At 34.1% G+C, this 9,003-nt stretch overlaps 1 non-coding gene across 1 annotated transcript; it reads right to left on the bottom strand.

Moving 5' to 3' along the window:
• Positions 1 to 2,202: 2,202 nt before the first annotated feature.
• LOC147824985 (U4 spliceosomal RNA) lies at positions 2,203 to 2,348 on the bottom strand. Its single transcript, XR_015441599.1, has one exon. It is a non-coding gene; the product is annotated as a U4 spliceosomal RNA (small nuclear RNA).
• Between the last annotated feature and the right edge of the window lie 6,655 nt (positions 2,349 to 9,003).

Here is a 9,003-nt window from a genome sequence, read left to right on the forward strand (position 1 = left end):
GTCGGATACAAGATCAACTCACAAAAATCATTAGCATTTATGTACTCCAGTAATGAATATGATAAGAAGGAAATTATTAAAACAATACCATTTATGGTAGCTTCAAAAAATGAAATACTTAGGAATTAACCTAACCAAGAAAATGAAAAACCTCTACAAAGAAAACTACAGTTCTCTGAAAAAGAAGATTAAAGAAGGTGTCAGAAAATGGAAAGAAGTCTCATATTCTTGGATAGGTAGAACAATATTGTCAGATGTTCATATTTCCAAAACTATTATACAGATTCAAAGCAGTCTCAATTGAAATACCAATAATATACTTTAGAGATATAGAGAAAACAATCCAAAAACTCATATGGAGCCAGAAGAGATCCAGAATAACAAAAGCAATCTTTGGCAGTAAGAGCAAAGCAGGAGACATTACAATACCTGACTTTAAGCTATACTAAAAGCAACAGTGATAAAAACAGCATGATACTCAAACAAAAACAGATACATCAATCAATGGAACAAAACAGAAGATACAGAAATATCCTCAGACCCATTCAGCTATTTGATTTTATAGCTCATATCTACATGTTCTCCATAAAGCTTCATATGCTCATAGGTTGGGCTTTTGGGAGTGTACACTATACTGGATTAAGGGTGTTATAACTGGATTATTTCACTAATTGGTTTAATAAAGTTCTGGGTATGGATAATGGGAAGGCCTACCCTGGGTATGGGTGGCGCCATCCAATAGATTTGCAGCCTGAATGGGATAAAAAAGGAAAGGAAGGCTTACTGCTGATGCTGACTCCTGTCTGCCATACCACGAACTGTTTTTCCTCTGCCATGCTGCCCTGCCTTGGAGCAAGCCAACTATTATGGACTGAATCCTTTACAAACTGTGAGCTAAAATAAATCTTTCACCCTTTAACTTATGGGTGTCAGGTATTGTGTCCCAGCAATGAGTAAAGTAACTAAGACATTAACAAAGGGGCTAAAAACATACTTTGGAGGAAAGATAGCCTATTCAACAAGCATTGCTAGGAAAACTGGGTGTTTGCAGAAGATTGAAATTGGACCCATATCTCTCACTGCGTACCAAATTAAAATAAAAATAGATCAAAGATCTAAACATTAAAATAGAAACATTGAAAGTAATAGAATATAAAATAAGTAAAACACTTGAAATCAGAGGTGTTGGACAGGACTTTCTAAACAGAACTGTAATTGCACAAGAGATAACACCAAGAATCAACATATGGGATCACAGCAAATTAAAGAGCTCCCATAAGCAAAAGAATCAGCAAAGTGAAGAGACAACATACAGAATGGGAAAAGTGTTTTCCCAGGTATTTCTCAGACAGAGAACTAATATCTAGATTAGATAAAGAACTAAAAATGTTAGACCACCTAAAATAAAAGACCCAATCAAGAAGTGGGCACTTCATAGAGGAACAAATACAAAGGGACACCAAATATATGAAAAGATGTTCAATATGTCTGCCCACTGAAGAAATGCAAATTAAAACAATGCTAAGATTTCATTTTGCACCACATAGAATGACAATCATTAAGAAATAAAAAAAATAACAAATGTTGGCAAGGCTGTGGTGAAAGAGAAATCCTCCTATATTGTTGGTAGGAGTGTAGACTTGTGGAGCCAGTGTGAAAATCAATATGGAGATTTCTCAAGGAACTGAAATTAGAAATTCCGTATGACCCAGCTATCCTCCTTCTGGGTATCTTCCCCAAAGAGCTTAAGACATCACATTATAGTGATATATGAATGTTTATAGCAGCACAATTCATAATAGCTAAATTCTGGAAGCATCCCATATATCCATGAACAGATCATTAGATAAAGAAAATGTGTGAGCTATACATAATAGAATATTACCCAGCTATAAAGAAGGACAAATTCGAGATATTTTCAGGAAGATAGATGCACCTGGAAAATATAATTTTGAGTGAAATAAACAAGACACACAAGCTTAAATGCTTTATAGTATCCCTCATTGGAGTGAGGCAAAGTGCAAAACAAAGAGAATAATAAAGGTTGGATAGCAAGAGATAAAGGGATGGATTTCTTGTGACTAGAAAGGGGTCCAAGGATTCAAGAATGAGGACTGAGGGGGAGAAGAAAGGAAAATAAGTAGAATAAAGATATCCCATGTACAAGAACCTAATAACTTCAATAAATGTAAACATTATGTGCCATAAAGAGGATCTGAGATTAATAATATTGCATCAGTTAGTGCTTAGCAGAGAAACATTTAATGCAAGATATATAAAGTTTCAATTAGCAATAATCACACCTTGGATAAACCTCATTGGCCACAATACTGCTACTATGCAAAGCTGCAGGATATATAAATATATAAGAATTTACAAGATTGACTTACAATGGCCAAAGAGCCAGGCTTGGAAAAGGGCAAAAGGGCTGTCTGCACACTGGAGATACAAAGGATCCAGTCAAAGGCCTGGAGCTCACTGTATTGTCCCATGCAAGTCCATATCCGGAGCCCAAAGGGTTTGCAACAAAAGGCTGAAGGGTCTGCGCTGGAAGCCAGGGGACGATGTTTAAGGCGAAGGTGAAGACTGAAGCTCCTCTGAAGAAACAGAAGCCAGCCTTTCTTCTTTGTTTTCCTTTTATACCATTTAGAAGACAAGCCCATTGGTTGCTGTTGCTCACACCCAGTAAATCCCAGCAAAATTTCAGTAAATCCCCTCAGCTACAGAACTATGCTGATCCAATTTAGTTGGGCATTTCCTACTCAAGTTGACATGTTAACTGTTACAAGAATGAAAACGAGGAAAGGGGAATTAAAGGAGGAGATAGAGAGGGAGAGAGAGAGTTAAAAAAAAGAAACATTATGAAACGTGTATTATGTACATGTACCAGCTTCTCAAGACGATTGTAAACTGCATATACTGCAAACATGTACGAATAAAATATATTTAAAGATAAAAAATAAATTGGTGAATCATTTTAAATCATGTAATTTATTTAATCAATATATTCAAAATAATGCTTCAAATATAATCAACAAAATTTTTAATAACATATTGTATGTCTTATTCTTTTCTATACTAAATATTTGAACTCTGTTGTATATATTATACCATCAGCATGTCTCAATTTAGACTAGCCATGATTTTAAGTTGTCAGTAGAACAACATAGAACAGTATGGGCTTACTTTAAAAAATTTCAGGTAGAGATGAAAAAGTAAGAAGTGCTCCCTTGCCATTACTGAGAAATCCAAACATTTAGAATCCAGATAAAAAAGGAAGAGAACCCATAAAAGAGAACACAAATGGACAACTGCCAGTACACTATGGTGTCCTGGAAATACAAGAATTGAAAAAGAGAATGATCAGTTGATAGGACAGAGATTGAAGGTTCTTCATTCCCTTTAATGACATGGTAGTTACTGGTGACATTTAAAATGTTCTTTCTGAGGAGGAGTGTGGTTGGAACCAGATTAGAACAGGTTCAACGAGCAAGTAGAAGACTGGGAAATGAGACTGATAAATATAAATAAAGTTCCAAATTTATTTTAAAGAAGACAATAACATGACGGGAAAAAGAAAATACAACTGCAAGAGGGCATGGGAAGGGAGGGGAGATTTTTAAAACATATTTACATATGAATAGAATAGAAACATAAGGAAGAGAAGCTGATGGCAAAATAGAAAGGAAGGACAATGCATGAACAGTTTCAGGTTTCTGAAAAGGTGGGAACAAATAGGAAAAGGGTGAGACCTGTGGGACTTTATGGGAAAAGAAAGAGAAGGATGAGTTGAATACAAGTGGGTGGTAAACTGAGTGGCAGGAAGCTGAGAAGGCACTCATCTGATGAGAAAGCAGTGGCTATCTGCTAAGATGGAGATGAGTGGATTGTGATGGGAGAGGAAGTGGACCACAGATCCATGAAAAGATCACTAGGTACTGTGGAGGACATAGCAGATTGAAGGTCATGAATTTAGTGTGCTACTAACCTAGATATTTTTCCATTACATGCTGCAACTGATGATGGTGAAAATATGAATAAACCATTGATATTAAAATTTGGTTTTTCCTATTCTAATTTACTAAGCTCTTATTAAATCCAAAAGGTTTAGTTTGAACATGATTTTCTTCAATATTTGAGCCATAATCATATCATCAATAAACAAAATTTTTCCTATTTTTTAAATATTTCATGTCATATTTTTCATTTTATTTTATTGTCATGAACTCAGTGCATAATTTTGTACAATAATATCCACAACAGATATTTTTGCTTTGCTCCTGATTTTAATGGAGTAGCCTTTAGTATTTTATCTTGAATTGTGATGTTCTTTGATGACTTAATAATGTTCAGAAAGTCTTCAACTTCTAGTTTTCTAATCTTAGGAAAAATAAGTGGGTAGAATCAAAATCTTTTTCAGCATGTGCTATTATCTATCACATAATTTTTTTGTGTTGAATCTATTTAATAGGTTTGTGAATTCTGGGAATAAATAGTTGGTTTTTAACATATCTTGGAAGTTAGTTCGCAAATAATTTATTTCAGGTTTTTAGATATACTAAGAAGGGATTGGTTTTTATTTTTGTTTGAGTACCAGAGCAATGTTAACTTTACAAAATAAATTATGTAGCTGTCTATATATTTCTGTACTTTGGAGGAATTTATGTAGCATCCGTGCTTCCTTAAACATTCAAAAAAAACTCCATCTGGTTTCAGAGCTTGGAATACTTGTATGCCTTTTCATTACTGTTTATGGTTGTGAGTTTCATTTGACTCCTTCTAGAGTCAACTTTAGTAATTTACATTTTAAAAGATAAGCTTATATTTCATTGGAAATTTTAAATGCTAATATTGAGTAATGCAACACATCATCTTATAATTTTAAAACTTGTCTGTTATGTCTTCCATATTCTTGCTACTTGTACTTTGTGCTATTGCTCTTTTTTATAAAGTTACTAGAGCACTGTCAACTTTATTGTTTCCTCTGTTGCTTGTTGAAAATGCACCTTCTATATTTACTTCTTTACCTTGTTTTTGGTATTCTTCCCTAAAGTATTGAGTTAAATGGTTTATTTTCTTTATTTTATGCAAAAATAAAACAAAATTTCATGACAAAATAATGGGAAAATAATAATAGTTAAAATGCTGTGTATCATTGTCTTCAAAATACTCAGAGACGAAAGACTCCTTTACAAAGAAGAAACATATATAATAGCATAAAACTTTCTTTTCAATGAACTAAAAGAAATCACTAGTATAAATGAAATGGATTAGCATATATATTAAAATATCTCTAAAACAATAGAATAGGTAATTTAGGAAATTATTTTAAGTTCTCCCTATTTCCTACTTATCTATCTTCTATTTTGCTCTCTCTCTCTCTCTCTCTCTCTCTCTCTATATATATATATATACATGCTTTGATTTTCTTATATAAGAGAAACTATGCAGTACTTGAGCTTGTGTGTCTGACACATTTCATTTAACATTGTCTTCTCAAGTTGGATACTTTTATCCATGAATACCTCGTTTATCTTCCTATGACAGAGAAGTACTCCATTGTGTATGAATACCACATTTTCCTTATCCATTCATCTATTGATGGACATATACACTGTTCTCAGATCTATTATAAATTGTGCTGTTATAAGTATGGGTATTCATGTATCTCTGTAATATGATGACTTTAACTATTTTGGGAAGATACCTAGGAGAAGCATCTCTTTGGGAGAGCTGGGTCCACTTTTCTTGGAATATTTAGTAGTTTCTAGAATTTTTAGTGACAATTTATACAGGTCTTATAAGTCCATCTACATATAATTTCTTAATTATGAGTTTTATCTTTCATTAATGTAAAATGATAATTTTTTACTTGTTTAGTGGTTTTTTCTTGAATTCTTTTTGCATTTTTTGGTGATCCACGCTTTTTGTTTGTTTGTCCCTATATATATGCTCAGTCTATTTTTTTCTCCTTTGGTGTTTTTAATTACATTAGTTCTTATCTTTCAATACTATGTTCTTTTAGGCGTATATTTTATAAGTGAATGGATTTGATCCCCCCAAATAAGCTAAGCAGATGGGTTTTAGTCCATATAGACCAATTAATTTTTTGTTCTAATGAGCAAGATTGGTCTTTTGAAGATTTTCTTGTTATTATATTATAAATATTGGATCTTCTAGTATGTAATTTCAAATGCCTGTTTACTATTTTCCCTGGTTTTAGAAGAATACTTCTTTTAGAGGTATTGTTTTCTTCTTTTTAAAAATCTCTTTTCCTGGTTCTGCAATATTTTTGCACTGTTTTTTCCCTCCCTATCCTCCATCAAAGGGCTCTGTCTAGAATTCAACTTGGACAATAGACAGTTGGTCCCTGGCTTTATCTCTGCTCACTCTGATGTTGTTACTCCTAGATGTATATCTGGGGGTTATTTAACCAGACCCAGTTCTAGCTTCATCCTTAAGACTTTGGCAAGTGTTGCTCATATGTGGTGGTGATGCTGAGCCAATTTTATCTTCTACATAATCTTTCCTGATACTGAGATTCCCAAGCCCCTTGGTGCTAGTCCTCTTACTGTTTTGCTTATTCTATTCCTGATTCAGCTTTTGATTTGCTTGAATTACACTTAGCATCATCCCAGACCAACTCTTACTTTCTAACCTGTTCTTCTCTAGGATTTGAGATATTGATATTTTGCTTTGGATAGCAGTATTCTGACTGCTTCAAAAGGAGTGGACTGCTTCATTTGTTAGTTGACACAGACTCTAACTGAGCCAGATGCAATTAGTTTGGAGGGACAATGAATCTTTTGCTTTCTTTTCACTATGATTTTTGCTTTCTTTCTGGCAATATGACATGCATTGATCACTATTTTGTTCAGTTTTGATCCACAGACTTTTATCTAATTGGAACTTTATCTTGTTTATAATAGATGTAAATTTGAGTTTTTAGTATTGACATGAAATTTTTGTCTTCTTTTTATTCATAGATATTTTTGTTACAGGTAAAGAAATTCCAGAAGCTAAGAGCAACATTTTATAGAAAAAGAATGGCCATTTTCATGATAGTCATTTATTTAGCATATTCTTGGCAAGGCATCTCACTGATAAATATTAATGCTGTTTGATTTTTTTCCTTCATTTAAGGAACTAGTGGACCTGATTCCCATCTAAGCAATTGATTTGACTTATTTTATGCACACTGAATTAATGTCACAAAGTTTCCTTTTTGTTCTATAATAGAAAGCTAAGAGCTTATTCATAGCAAGTTTATCAGTCTCTGATGTGCTATTTCAGATTAATCTTAATAATGATTGCATTTTATGCCAATGTTGTTATTTATAATGTGTGTCTAGTTGGTATTATTTCTAGTCTATTAAATCTGCCTTAAATACTTTTGTAACAAGGCGATATAAAACTAAGTAGGTGTATGTTCTTATATTTGGTGCAGAATATTGGATCTGGAAGACATGAAATTGTGCCTTAGATTAGATTATACTAAACCTTGTAATCTATAAAACTCTGAAAGTTGCATTACTTAAATTCTTGCATGTAGTTTATTTAATGTATTTCCTTTAGTGCTGTATCCATCAACTTTCCATTACTGGACCAAATACCTGATATATGCATCTTAAAGGAGAAAATTTTGGCTTATGGTTTCAGTACATGGTCAGCTGGCTTCAAGGCAGAAACATGGCAGAGGGGCATGGCAGAGGAAAGCTGCTCACTTTGTGGCAGCTGGCAGCAGAGAAAAGATGGAAGAGCTAGAGAGAAATTCTTCAAAGGCACCTCCCCCAAGTGACTCACCTTTCCAACCAGGCCATAACTCCTAAAAGCTCAGCTATAAACCTATCAATGGATGATTCCTTTGATGAGGTTAGTGCCCCCTTGATCCAATCATCCAAAATTCCCACTTCTAACACATGAGGTATTAGAGATGGTCAAACGGTAAGAGATATTAAATGTCCCAGGGCATAGCTGACAACAGACATTGTAAACTGCCATCAGAGAGCCTTTTCTCTTCCTCCTCACTTGAAGCATCCATGGCAAAGTGGGAAGAAGATAGGATGCAAAAGCTCAGTGAACAGTTCCTCCTCCACCTCTGGCACTTGAAGGCACCTCTGGTTGCGCTAGTTTTTAAGCTTGTGGAGCCTCATTTCCTTCACCTCCAAGTAAGGAGTAATCATATATAGACTCCAGAAAAGGTATACTGTTACATGAATTTGAATACATAAAATGGTTATGTAGCATTCCTGAAACATACTATGTTCTTAATAAAAGTTAGATTGTGTTACTATTTATTTATAGTTGGTCCCTTTTGATGCTGTCCTGGGGCTTGGGAAGCTTCCTCCTGGACTGTTCTTTGCAGTTTTCCATTGAGTCTTGCTTCCTGTGCTCTGAATTCTACATTCTGACCTTCCCCAACCCTTCAAAATATTCACATTTTCTCACATCCTCTTAGGATCATAGTTCCTGTTAAATTAACACGGCAATCTATTAAATACTAAGAAATTATCATTTTAGTTAACTAGAATTGCTGGAGAACATGTTGTTGTGAGCATAGTATGAATTACATGTCAATAGGGACAAAGTTTTGGTTGGACCGAACCTTTCAAATCAAAAGATTGTTAGATATTTTGTGAATTTTAGATTAAGAATCAGGGAACATACACTTTTAATCTTTCTATATTATGCCTAAGGCAAGTTTGGAACATCCAAGTAGCACATTGGTGGAAAGAAAAGCCTTCCAGATCCTGGACAGATTAAAAACTTGGAGAACTGAATGAATTCTAGCTGTTGACACAAATTAAAAATATGTTTAATGATTGATAACACAGAGTATCAAAGATCCAAACCAAGTGAAAGATATCAAAGCTTTTGTAGTTCAAACTCAGTAAGATTTGAGATGTGGGCAGTCTTATTCTGTTGATGAACTAAGCCTTAAATCAAGCCCATTTGGGCTCATCACACCTCTCAGAAGGTACAGGGGGAAAAGTTGGCTATGTG

The sequence above is a fragment of the Heterocephalus glaber genome, unplaced genomic scaffold (genome assembly GCF_053883595.1).
Source record: "Heterocephalus glaber isolate CG9 unplaced genomic scaffold, H.glaber_assembly_v1.0 deba00001523, whole genome shotgun sequence".
Lineage (NCBI taxonomy): Eukaryota > Metazoa > Chordata > Mammalia > Rodentia > Bathyergidae > Heterocephalus > Heterocephalus glaber.